Source organism: Scleropages formosus, chromosome 3 (assembly GCF_900964775.1).
Source record: "Scleropages formosus chromosome 3, fSclFor1.1, whole genome shotgun sequence".
Classification (NCBI taxonomy): Eukaryota; Metazoa; Chordata; class Actinopteri; order Osteoglossiformes; family Osteoglossidae; genus Scleropages; species Scleropages formosus.
In genome coordinates, this window is record NC_041808.1 from 5,020,772 (window position 1) to 5,034,652 (window position 13,881).

The 13,881-nt window shown below is 46.5% G+C and overlaps 1 pseudogene; it reads right to left on the reverse strand.

Moving 5' to 3' along the window:
• Positions 1–6,510: 6,510 nt before the first annotated feature.
• On the reverse strand, positions 6,511–12,422 carry LOC114910179 (follicle-stimulating hormone receptor-like; annotated as a pseudogene).
• Between the last annotated feature and the right edge of the window lie 1,459 nt (positions 12,423–13,881).

Consider the following 13,881-nt stretch of genomic DNA (forward strand, 5'->3'; position numbering starts at 1 on the left):
TTGGACCTTTTCCCCGCACTGATAGGGGAAACCGCTACGTGCTCGTGGCCATCGACTACTTCACCAAGTGGCCCGAGGCGTACGCGGTACCGGACCAGAGTGGCGCGACCACAGCGGAGCGGTTGGTGGAGGAGATGTTCTGCCGTTTTGGGGCGCCAGAGAACCTGCACAGTGACCAGGGCAGGAACTTTGAGTCACAAGTTATGAAAGAGGTGTGCGACCGGCTGGGGGTGCGGAAGACGCGCACCACGCCCCTTCATCCACAGAGCGACGGGCTGGTGGAGCGTTTCAACCGGACACTCACCACGCAGCTCTCGGTGCTTACCTCCCGACATCAGCGCGACTGGGACAGACACCTGCCCCTGGTCCTGTGGGCGTGCCGCTCTGCTGTCCAGGAGTCCACCGGCTGCACCCCTGCCCTGCTCATGTTCGGACGCGAGCTGAGGACTCCGGTGGACTTGGCTTTCGGCAGCCCGCCGGAGCCCGAGGTGGGGGGTGAAGTGGGTCCGGAGTCTTGTACTGTCTGAGCGTCTTTGTTAAGACTGCTGTTGGAGACATGTACGCTTTCAATAAAGAGCACGTTCCTTCTACCCCGTCTGTCGAGCCAGTTTCCAGTAGCTCTATGGGGGGACGCTACAATATTAATCACAGTAACATTAACTACTTCACTGTAAAAAAGAACAAGCTGGTGCAATTTACATTCATTAACTTACATTTACTTAGTTTATTCATTTAGCAGATGCTTTTCTCTAAAGTGACGTCTGTCAGACAGAGAAACACTGTGTGGCGCGCAGCGCCGTGGGTTTGGATGAGGCGAAAAAGGGCGCAGAGGCAGCGTTTATCTTCAACGCCTAATTGAACACCGGCACACAGAAATAATGCTCTCGGTCCGAGGACCCCCTTTCCGCCAGGATTTATTTATTTTTTTCCCCCTATAGATCACCAGCCCCACCAAGCCGCGTGTATGGCTCCACACACTGTGACTGTTCAACTCTACAGAAATAAATTTCTCCATTCATCATTTCCGGTAATTATTAAAATCTTTGTTCAATCAATAAATTAATCCTAAAAATTGCCATGCCAATAATAAACTTTAAAATAAAACAATAAAAATCAATAAGACCAGCTAATACAAAGACCGCATGGCAGAACCTTTAAGCACCAAAAGCCTTAAAACCAAAATAATAAATAATTAAAAGGAAACTTAGCCGGTAACATTCACCGCTGAAGAGGGGGGGTCCCCTGGCCTGTTCCCACGGTGTTACCATACACCTTACCTACCGTTTTTGGGTGATTCCCTTTACGCAACACGTCTCCCCTATTGTTGTTTTAGTGGGATAGGTGAATGATAAAAATACATATGCGAATTAGAACACAACATGCACCCACACAACAAACTAATCCACACTTCACTACACTAAACGTAATTAATTAATTAATAAATACAAACTGTCATGGTGTATTCTGGAAGGAAGTTGACGGACCCAAGTGCGGAGCACAGGGGCTTTAATATGGGAAATCCAAGAATCGTTGTCACAGGACAGGCGAAGGTCTCCGAGGTGCGTACGTCGTAGAACAGGAAATCCAAAAGACGAGGTCGATAAACAGGCAAGAGGTTGATGATCACAAAGAGTCAAGGAGGACAAAGGAGTGGGGCAAGGAAACTGGGAAGAGGACATGAGGGCAAGGAAGACGCTAAGGCTGAGCAAGGAGGTAAGGAGTCGCAAGGCTGAACAAGGTTCTGTGTTAGATTTTCTCACCCGCACCTGCTCTCACAGGAAACCCTCCTATGCCGACGCCATGTCGGGGAGCCGGGTGTCTGGCGGAAGGGAGGAAAGGATGCTTTTTCAACCCAATGTTGCTGAGGAGCAGGTGCATGCAGAGCCAGGAGCAGAGAAGGAACACCTGACGTTGTTTGCTATACCAGTGACCTCGCCCACCAAAGCCCAGGGTACCCCAAGGACACAAACAGGAAGAGGAGTAAAGGCCTCACTCCAAAAGGTTACAAGAAGAGCAGAAGAGAGGAGGGGGTGAGTATGAAAGAAGAAAAACCGGCAGCAAAGATGGAGGAGGACCAAGACCAATGTTTGCCGGTAGGGTATAGAGGTCATACAGATTGGCTGGTTGTGGCCGCACCCCCCTACAATATAAGTTCCCCTCTTTACTCAGATGAAAATGAGGACGTTAATGAACAGCCATATGTTGCTGTAGATTTTGAGAGTACAATAGAAATGTCAGGAGGGGAATGAATTTGTGTTTTAAAACAGTTTTAATGAATTTTAAGATTCAAGAGTTTATTGTCATATGTACTGTAAACAGTTCTGTTACACAATACAAGGTTTAACAAGATTTTATTGTTCTTATGGTTGGTTAGTTTATTCTATTTTGTTCCCTTTCATGGCTGATTTTAAAATTTTAATTTTAAATGTCAGAGGACTGAAGAATGTTTTGAAAAGAGCAGCAATGTTTGATAGACTTGCACCCTCTGTCTTCCAGTTATGCTTTTTACAGGAAGTCCACCTTTGGGACCAGCGGGATGTGGCCATATTCTCCGCTGGTTGGAGGAAGGGTAGATCGTGCTGGAGTGTGGGTGGCGTCCACTCCACAGGTATCAACATTCTCTTTGGTGATTGAAGTTTTGAGAATTTAAGTACGTTTACCGTTACATAGAGTAGAGTATTGGGAGTGGACACCACCTGGAGGGGACAGTGCATCGGTGCGATGTGCGTCTATGCTCCGGTAGAGGCCGCATCCCACGTAACTCTTTTAGAAGAGTTGGGCCCCTTTTGTGTCGGTAATAGACATTTAATAATTGGTGGAGATTTTAATATATATTTGGAGGGTAAAGAGAATGTTAGTATCAAGCATTTTAAGAATTTTATGTCCAGATTTGAGGGGGGTGCAGTGTGGTGTGCTGCGGTGGCACAGTGGGTTGGACCTAGTCCTGCTTGCCGGTGGGTTTGGGGTTTGAATCCTGCTTGGGGTGCCTTGCAACGGACTGGTGTCCTGTCCTGTCCTGGGTGTGTCCTCTGTTGCTGGGTTAGGCTTTGTGACCCTGTTTAGGGCAAGTGGTTTCAGATGGTGTCTGTGTCCAGATTTGGTCTTTCTGATGGTTTTAGAGTATGCAACCCCAGTCATCCCGGCATCACTTGGTGTAATAGTAGAGGAGCACAAAGTCACCTAGATTATATTTTAGCTTCCAACTCTGTTGTTTTTAAACAGGTCCATCTCTCTCCTTATTGGCCGAGGGACCATTTAATGGTTGAGGCTACGGTTTCCATATAGGCCCCGTTACATGGCCCTGGGTACTGGAAACTAAATATTGATATCTTGAAGGCGAAGGAGTATAGGGCCCTTTTTTTATGAACATTTTAAGGTGTGGCAGGAGTTTAAACCCTTTTGCAGCTCTCTTTTGGATTGGTGGAAAGCCACCAAAATGAAGGTGCGGACTATTACTAAGCGGTACTATGTCCGTAGGAAAGCTCGATCTCGGAGAGCTATTCAGAGAGTGGAGAAAAAGTTGGGAAAGCTTTATGCCCACCATAATAATGGGAAAGATTTTAATAGTGTCAGAGAAGGGGAGCTAAAGGTTGAGTTGAGGTGATTATATGACCAGCAAGCTAGTGCTCTCATTGCAGGAGCCCGCATAAGGGAATTGGCGGAAGATGGAAAATGTTCCTTCTTTTTCTTTAATAAAGTGAGGGAATTCCGTCAAGACATGGGTTTTACTTCCTTGCAGACTAGGCAAGGAGAGCTGGTTAAGGATAAAGCCCGGATGCTTGAGGTCGCTAGAGAGTTTTATAAAAGTCTTTTTACGGTACGGGAAGCTGACCTTGTTACAGGGGACCTTTTTACAGCATTTGAAGGCGACCCTCCCGGCTGATTCCCAGGCTCGCTTAGAGGCACCCATCACTCTGGGGGAACTGTCCGAGGTGCTTTCCAAAGTGAACCAGAGGAAAGTCCCAGGTTTGGACGGACTGCCGGTAGAATTTTATTCCACATTCTGGGATGTCCTGGGCCCTGTCTTCCTCGAGGTTCTGGAAGAAGTGCTGACCCGAGGTAAGTTAACTGAGAGCATGAGGTCTGGGGTTTTGTCCTTGTTGCACAAGAAAGGTGATAAGGCTGATCTGGGCAACTCGAGGCCCCTGCCCATACTTTGCATTGACGTAAAGTTAATAGTTAAAATCCTTACTGAGCATCTGAGGAAGGTTATGGTGCTCCTGGTCCACGAAGACCAGACGTGCAGGGTTCCTGGGCGTTCGGCAGTTTGGAATTTACATCTTATCAGAGACGCGATCGCCTGGGCAGAAGATGGGGCCGTGGAAGGCGAGGTCTCTGTTCTTCCTGGGTAAGGTGTTCATTTTGAAAGTTGATGTCCTCCTGACCTTACTTTATTCAGCTCACGTGTAGCCCATGCTTTGCAGCTTACGGAAAGGGTTTGTTAAAGATGCGTTGGCTTGGTATGGGGTGGGAAACATGAGTTTGTGAGGAGGGAGGTGATGTACCTAGGGAAGGACGGGGCGGAAGGGGGGTCCTTGACTTCCCTTTAAAATTTGATTGCCCTTTTTTTGCGCAGCACTGCTTCCGTCTGGCAGCTCCCCGTAACACCCACACCAGCATTTCGTCGCCTCTGGGTGTCTTTCCCTTTGCGGCATTTGATGAATTCGTGGTCCAATGTTGGACAAAGGCCGAGTCTCTGCCAGACCACTACAAGCAGATGGTGAAATGGAGTAAAATCATTCCGGCAGACACTGATGCTAGCACCCTCCTCAAGCATAAAGTGTTATATAATGCTTTGCTGGAGAGGAGGGGAACGCGAGTGATGTTGGGCCTTGGGGAAGACATTTGGGCCCAAATTCAGCCAAAGGGGCTCAACAATAGGCTACAGGATTTAAACTGGCAGTGCCTTCGTGAAAGATTGCCCCTAATGGGGAAACTTTATAGGCACAGGTTGACTGGACGTCCTGACTGCCCGTGACCCCAGTGTTCGGGTGCGGAAACAATTAAAAATGTTTTTTGGGATTGCGGTTATGCCAGGACAGTCTGATCACTGGTCGAGCCCTTGTGCAGGGAATTGGACGGGAAGATGGCGTTGATTTCTGATGATATTGTGAAGGGACTGTCCCCCAAGGTAATCAAAACAGCCTCTGGTAGGATATGGTTGATTGTAAGTTTGACACATAGAGAATTGTGGAATGCACGCGTTAACATTGTCCGAAAGGGGTTGAAAATGAGAGCCTATGGTGTTTTTTTTTTTTTTTGAAAATTCGAGCTGAACTGAAGTTCAGGATAAAGCGGGATGTGATCGCCTGGGGCTACCACAAGGCAAAGGACAGATGGAAAGGCCTCATGGAAGAATGTTCTTGAAGCTCTGAAGATGGACATCTGCTTTATGGAACTGCATCTCTTCAAAATATATTGTACTTTCTTGTATCTTACCCCCTTGTATATTTATATTTCTTTCTTACATTTATTCTTTTAATACATGTGGATTTTATGTGTACAGTATTTCGTTCACAGAATTTTAGTAGCCTTTCTTTTTATTTGGTCACCTTGTGCACTTTTAACTGGTTTTTGATATTGATGATTATAACTTATTATATGTGTATGTGTTTTGTGTTCATTAGTTTGATCTTGGGTTTTAGGGGGGTTGGTAATGTTTTATATTGTAATCTAGAAGTATTTCATATGTTTCTGAGATGCATGTACGCGATATGATGTTTTAGGTCAGGCTGCTATTGGGGGATGGTCCTTTCATGGGTATGTTGGTGTGTGGAAGATGTAGGCCGGTCGTGTATTCTGAAGCCAGGAAGGGGAATTGTTCTCTTTTTTTAATGAGTTTTGAATGTTTGTTATTGGAGAGAGACTTTGTTTGTGCACAGAACTGTAGGGCCTTTGCTCAACGCAGTTCAGTCAGTTCTCGTTTGCAAGGCGGGATCCCTGTGTGCGCAACTAATCTTGTGTTTGTTTCCTTGAGCATTGAAAGCGATGCAGTTGTGCAGCAGGCTAGGTCTTTGCCCACTCTCCTACTGGCGGTGCCTTGTGACGGACTGGTGTCCTGTCCGGGGTGTGTCCCTTCCCTCTCCAACTGTGCACCCAGTGTTGTGTACTTGACCATTGAAGGTTGAAACAAATCCAAATGTTTTTTTTTTTTTTTGCCTTTATTAACTGCAGTTAAAAACAGAAAGACTGCACAAATACACAACCCAACATTGCAAACACAACAACGAGGGACAGCTTGTAGCATAGTGGTTAGAGCTACTGCTTTTGGCCCTAAAGGTTGCAGGTTTGATCTCCTCCTCTAGCTATAGTACCCGCAAGCAAGGTACTTACCATAAAAATTGCTTAAGTAAAATTACGCAGCTGTATAAATGGGTACATAATTGTAAGCTTGAAATTGTAACCTTAACGTTGCAAGTTGCTTTGGTGAAAAGCATCAGCTAAATCAATAAATGTAAAACTAACACACAACTTTCAGTATCTGCCATCAATATTATATGGAGATTGACAGATGCAGTGTTAAAGGTTAAGGTAGCTGGGGTCAGAGCTCAGCGAAAATCGTTAAGTGACTCCAGAGAGTGGAGGGTATCATTGCGGGTAGACACCCAGACTCTTCTCAGGGGTGAGGGCATCTCGGTGCAGTGCACCTGCGCTCTGGCTTTGAAGAACCCAAAGCGGCTGGCCAGAAAGAAGAAATCCCTCTTGAAGGTCTTGGTAAAAATGACGTAGAGGAAGGGGTTGGAGCATGAGTTGATGGGGTAGAAGAACACCAGCAGCACCTTGGCGTGGGACAAGCAGGGGTAGCTTGAGCGCGGCCAAGATTGCAAAGATGGAAATGGGAGCCATGCAGAGGAAGTTGGTGAAGATGAGCATGGCCATCCGCTGCGCCACGCCTATGTCGGCACCAGCTGGAACAAAGTTGGGATTGCGCAGAGTCAGGTAGATGCGCAGGTAGCAGATGCACACTACCAGGAAGGCCAGGACGTTCAGCAGCAGCAGCCCCACCACGTACACCTGGGCTACTGATCAGCAGGTAGACACCAATGCAGAGGTCAGCGAAGGCCAGGTTACACATGAGGAAGTGTGGCATGGTGAGCTTTTAGAGGCTGCTCAGCAGCACGGCTAGCAGCAACAGGTTTTCAGCAATCGTCAACATGCTGATGAGCCAGATGAGCACCCACAGATAGGTGGAGCCCATGACGTCCTCGCACAGGTTGAAGTCATCTGGCTTGGGGAAGCAGGATACCTCGTTGTTTGTCTGACAGTTCTCCCAGAAGAAGTGTGGCTCTTCCTCCTGAATGTTGGGTAGACTGCACAAGGGGCTCTCCGTGGACCTGCGAACATGGACACATGCACTGTGGTTAGCAGCAATGTCCCCACGAGGACAGGAAGTCACATACACGCCGGCTTGGTGAACCGTGGTGCAACACCTACATGTTCCTCCTTAAGTTGGCAAAGGCGCAGCAGTGGCTCGGGTAAGTCAGGTTGGCCTCGATGAGTTGAGTGAAGAGCTCCGCCCTGGGCAGCTTCTTCAGGTTCTGCACTGCCACGGCCCTCAACAGCTTGAGGCCGTGAAGCATGTTCTCCGGCAGGGTGCTGACAGCCGTCTGCGAGATGTCCCTGTGCCGCCAAATACACTCAGAGGCTCATGTAACATTCTCGCAGTGTTTTAGCAAACTGTAAGATGGGTTAAGGTCTGAGGCTAACAAAACACCGCACATCACCCATGTGAGATAGGGAGCCTCACGTTCAATTTGGGCAGCTGGTTTGAAGCTTTTGGACCAGCTCTGCTCATCTCTAAACTCAGCTATGAACAATGGTTTCAGCATTAACTGATCCAGAGGGTCTCCACCTGTACTTGAGGGATGTGACCAGCGCAGGGCTGGCAAACAGCCAGGTGGGTAAATAACATGACACTACTTACAATACACCGGGGCCTTCTGCTCCCGTGAAGGCCTGGCTGTGGATGTGCCTTAACTGCTGGTTTCCCATGAGAAACCTTGAGGATGGAAAGAGGAAGATGAGTTCCCTGTCCAGCCACACCTGCTTCACCTGCTTTTGCATCTGCACGGTAAGGGTGCGAAAGCTTGAAAAGGAATGAAAGGAATTCTCACAGCCTCGTCATTTTCGTGCCGTTAAAGGCATGGCTCTGCACCTCAGTGATCCCGTTCCTGGACAGTCTCCTGTAGGAAGAGGGATGGGCGATTAAATACACTTTCCTTTGAGAGGCTCAAGAAGCTGACTGAATGGACTCAAACATCTAGCTTCTGACTGGACACCAAACCAGTTACAACTCAACTGTATGCCTTTTGACGTTCAACTTACAGGTTCTCAACAATGTCAGTGGTCATTCCCAGAAAGGCGTTGGGTGGAATCACGTCTACGTACAGGTTGTCCTGGAAGTCACTGGAACGCAAGGGTCACAACTAGCTTGAAAAATGTGACATTTCTTTTTAGTGATCAATCACCTGCATCCTCAGCGGTCATTTACATCATATCTCCACATCCAGACGGTTATAGAGTTCATTCAGACACAAAAATTTGAGCCACATGTACACATACAGCACGAAGTCATATGCTGCTGAGTTGATCTTGGTGAAATCAGGCAGCTGTTTGAGGCCGGTGTTCGTGATGGACCTGGAAACACACACACACACACACACACACACACACACACACACACACACACACACACACACACACACACACCATCAGTGCTCTGTGCTAAGTGTGGCTTTCTAGTGCAATTGCTGCATTATTTCCTGCAATGGACAGAAGGTGCTGTTGATGCTTTGGGTTCAATCTGAGTCTGGAAGTATCCATTGAGACCTTCAACAAAGTTGACTGCAACTTCAGTCCTCACGTTGTATGATCCCAGTTGCATTTACATTTATTCATTTATCAGACAGTTTTCTCCAAAGAGACGTACATCTCAGAGAAAATACAATTTGTGCATAACATTAGGAGAAAGAGAGACATAGTTGCAGACATGTGATTCTTTCCAATTTATGCACCAATGTTCATCACACGAGTAGATGCATAAAACTCAGGATAGACAAATCCTGATCACCTTCCTACATTTCTTTGTTTTTAAAAGAAAGTTGGAGCACACAGCCAAGAACATGCCATTTTGAAGCATCCCACTGACCGAGCTTTAAAAAAACAAATAAAAAAATAACTAAACCAGACCTACAGGTATCTCAGATTCGGCAGATCGCAGAAGGCATCTTTATGGATCACAGCCAGGTGTTTGGAGTTGGAGATTATTCTGTAATCGGAAAGCAGAAGTGAAGAGCATTCTGAGATGCATCAGTTTACCAGATCGTTCACGTGGAGTTGGACATGAGGGCGAAAAACATACATTTCAACCACTTTAGAGAGGTTGGCGAAGGCGAGTGTTCCGATCTCTTCCAGGAACCCGTTCTCTGTCAGCATGCTGGAACAGGACAGCAGGGAATATAAAAAATAAGGTTTATTATTTGAAAAAAATAAAATACTTGTTGCATAATTTTTTTTTCATGTGTTACATTGCCCTTTTCAATAAATCATCGTTGCTGTAGTGCTAAAGGGCGGTAGGTGTGTGGCTTGAATAAAAACACTAAATATCATACCCAAGTTACTCAGATAACTATATAAATATGGAATTAAATAATAGAATTACACTGTTGCCACAGTGTGTTAGGTGAGACCCCAGCTGCGCAAGGCGGTAGAAGCACAACCACACCTTCATTCACGAGTCCAAGTGGGACTGGACCCAAAGCCCTTCTGCCCCACAGACCCCCAGAGAACAGGCTCAGAGCCATGTCCCTAAACCCCCAGTGGCTCCCCTGTCCCCCACCATGGTACCCAGGTGGAAGGGGAGCACAACCAGGTAGGCGACATGCCGCACGTCACAGTCAGGCCTGTGAGAGTCACTGACCCTCGACATGATGGGATACGTTAATAAATTGTAAAAGTATGACTATTGCTGCGATCATAAGTCAGAAAAGCCTCAATGTTCCCCAGGGGTAGTGCACAGCAGGGGGCGGAGCTTCACTGAGGTGGAGGTGGATGGTGGGTGTGGATGGTGGGGTGTTGGGCGGCTGCGTACATTCTGGACACTTCGTTCAGTCCCCAGAAGGCCTGCGGCGGTAAGATCCTGAGCTGCGTCTCCCTGAACACCCTGCCGAGAGGGGGGAGAGAGAGGATGAGTAAGAGAATGTGAGGAGTAAGAGAATGTGAGAAAGAGAGTGAGGCAGAGAAAGTGAGAGGAAAAAGAGAGGCAGAGAAAGAGCAAAAAGAAAGTAAGACAGAGAAAGAGAGAGGGAAAGAAAAATTGTGAGGCAGAGAGAGAGAAAGAGAGAGAAAGAGCAAAAAAGAGAAATGGGTCCGATCAGAGGCGGTACATAAGGTTGATGTCTGTGGCTCTACCACAGACGCACTGAGACAAAGACAACGTAGTCCCGACACAAGCGCTCATTTTTTCGTTTTCACACCCTTCCTACACACGAGCACCATCTCATCACCCGCTCCGATTCCCCTCTCTCCGTGGGCTTCTCTCGTAGACACGCCCACCAGACTTACTGTAATTCAGTCACAATCAATCATCTGTTTATTAAATCAATAATCACATTTAAGTGAAACTCATTGAAGGTCATATATGTACATTGAAACTGAGGAACACAGTGAAGGAGTGGAGTGGAGTGGAGTGGAGTGGACAGTCCCTCAGGTCCACCTGTCTCCCCACTCCCTCCGCAACCCCGTGCGACCTGATCGGCGGCGATGATGTCACCCAGGTATTGACAGGTACATGACCCACACACGGTTCAGTTGGAAAACAAAGGGAAACAAGTGCATGTCTTTCAATAAAGGATTTCGCACAAGGTGGGTGTCGGTGTCACGTGTCGCGAAGAGTCGCGAGGGAACGAGGAAAACGGGCAAAATGACTGTGGAGCAGAAAACTAAAACAAACAAAAACAAACAAACAAAAACAGCTGTTGGGGAACGTGAGGAGGCAGGAGGTGCGAATGTGTTTCAATAATGAATGAAAACTGTCTGAAACGGGGGGGCACTGTAACAAGGCAGACTGGTGTGTGTGTGTATGTGTGTGATGAACACTGGTGCATTTTTGGTGGGAAGAAACTAACTGTACTTAAGAATCACACGTTTGGAGAAAAGCATGTGCTAAAACAAATGTATAAAAGTAAGTGTGTGTGTGTGTTTTCATCCACACAACAAGAGAGTAGGTAGGAGCCTCGTGTGTTGGTGGGGGTGGCATGCTCTGGCCACCAGGTGGAGTTGTGGTTGATGTGCTGGAAAGGTACCGGAAGGTTGCAGGTAACTGGGTTTGAGCTTTGCTGTGCAAAGAGGCTAAACGCACAAATAAACCAGTGAATAAATCTGTAAACGGGCGCGGCGGATGAGTGACAATCAGCATCCAGGATGGTTGTCAGTCACATTTTTTCGCTTTTATTTTCAGAGGGGGAATTAAAAGATCCAGGCTGTGGGTTCAAGTCCCACGATATTGCTGTTGTGTGTCTGGTATTTTTTTTTTTCTTCTCAGGGATCAGAATGGATTATCAGCCCAAAGGTGTCTCGTTCCACACACTGTCCAACTCGACAGGTAAAAATTTCACCATTCACCACTTCCAACGATTAAAATCTTTATTGAATAAATAAAACCTAAGAACTGCCATGCCAATAATAAAACCTAAAATAAAACAATGAAATCAATAAGACCAACTAATACAAAGACTGCACGACAGAACCTTGATTTTAGTAAAACAGGTGAATGTTACAAATACATGTACAATACTAAAAAAAGAAATTAACACGCACCCACACAGCAAACTAACCTACACTATTATACGAAACCACACAAAAAGTTTGGAACCTAAACTGCGCCCTTTCAGTGGAAGGCAGATGTGTGCGAGTGATGCTGTGACGGTCGGCAGGGATGCGGGAGAAGAAGAGACCAGTGAAAAAGGCACGAGACAGGACAGGTGCGAGCTGGTTCTCTCTCATACCCTCCTTCACCGTGGTATTACTGCGGTATTGCTGCTACGTCCTACTCACACGCTGGTGGTGTCGCTGGGGATGACGGCGGGCATCCGACGCACTTCGTCCCCCACGCAGAAGAAGGAGTTCTTTTCGCTGAAGCAGCCAACATCATCATCGGTCCCCACCGGCCACGGGTCCGAGAGCAGCGGGACGAGCGCCAGGAGCAGCCACAGGTAGAGCATCCTCATCATGGACGTTGGGCGCTGGGTGCCGTAAACCAGAGTAACGCTTCTTTCTCGTGCACGTGGATGGGCGTCTCCTGCCAACAGCGGCTCACGGTGCGAAGGCGCGCGAGTGTCGCTCTGCGGTCTCAGTCGCTCTGGGTCGTTGCTTTTGGGATGCTCGGCGCTCCGCCCGAAACTGAGGAGGAGTCCGGCGGGACCTTGGATTAGCCAGTGCACCCAGCGTAACACGCACACACACACACACACACACACACACACACGTTCGTTGTCTGAAACCGCTTGTCCCATGCGGGGGCGCGGGGAGCTGGAGCCTAACCAGGTTGGCAACACAGGGCAGAAGGCTGGAGGGGGGGGAACACACCCAGGACGGGACGCCAGTCCGCCGCAAGCCAGGCACCCCAAGCGGGACTCGAACCCCAGACCCACCGGAGAGCAGGACCCGGTCCAACCCACTCACTGCTCTCCCCGTAAAATAATACTGAAAATTAAACGAAATTAAAATCTTAGAATAATTTGTAACCTGTTTGGTTTAAAATTTCGAGTTTAAGATAGCTGAGAAACTGCAGCTGTTAGCACAGGTCTGAGTTCCTTCAAATTTTAACGAGGAGTATCTGAGTTCTTCAGACTTGGAATAAACTTGGCTGACACGGTGCACTTAGGAAAGTAGTCCCATCAACTGTATTCTTGAAGTCTAAGCAAGTTCTTTTAATGATACCAACAAGAGGTTTATCGTTGTGCAAAAATAATAATAAAAGTTGCTTTAATCTTTCCTTAGAGTTGAATTAACATGTCTTCTTAAGGCAGCCAGGTTACTTACCAAGAGTTGTTTTTCCAACAAGTTGAACTGCATAATTTGCCCACACAACTTAAGTTTCTCTTTTCTAATAGTTCTACATGAAATAGATTCATCAAAATCAAAGAAGATTCAAAATGCAATTTTATTTCTTTTCAAAACTTACAGTGGGTATTTTGGTATTAGTATACATAGAACTCAGAATATTATGACAAATGCAACATGCTTTACATTTACATTTAATAAAACTATGGAAAACAGCCTTACTGTGCTTTTACCACAAGAACAACTGCAGGTATAAAAGTGGAAATTGTGAAACAAAACCTAAGCAATCAACATTTTGTAGCTCTTGCAGAACAATGTGCTCCTTCAGTACAACAGCAACTTCAATAATGTCTTTTTCCAGAAACTCTTGCTTGCTATCACTTTATTCTGCAACAATGAGAAGGCCAATGTTCACTCCTTCTGTAGCCTCCTCCGCCAAACTGGAAGTCTACAGAACACAACTGAGCATTCATTTATAAAGCATGTACTGTCAGTTATTACAAAATACATATTTTAATGTAATATATTGCCATAGTAAGCTGTATTTCTGTTCCCAAAACCAGACCAATGGAGATATACATTGAAAACACACGATTAGTTTTGTCCTTGGCTTTAAGGAATAAGACCGTAATTATGACCATAATAATGCATAATTATTTTTGTTTCAACAAATCCCATGAAAAGAATCACATTTGATTTCAAAGTTTATGTAATCATTACAAACAAATAGATGTAAGGACGCATGTCATGACACCGTTCATTAGAATACCGACACACAGCAGAAGGTTTAGGCTCGAATTCAAGGAAATTAAGCTTTCA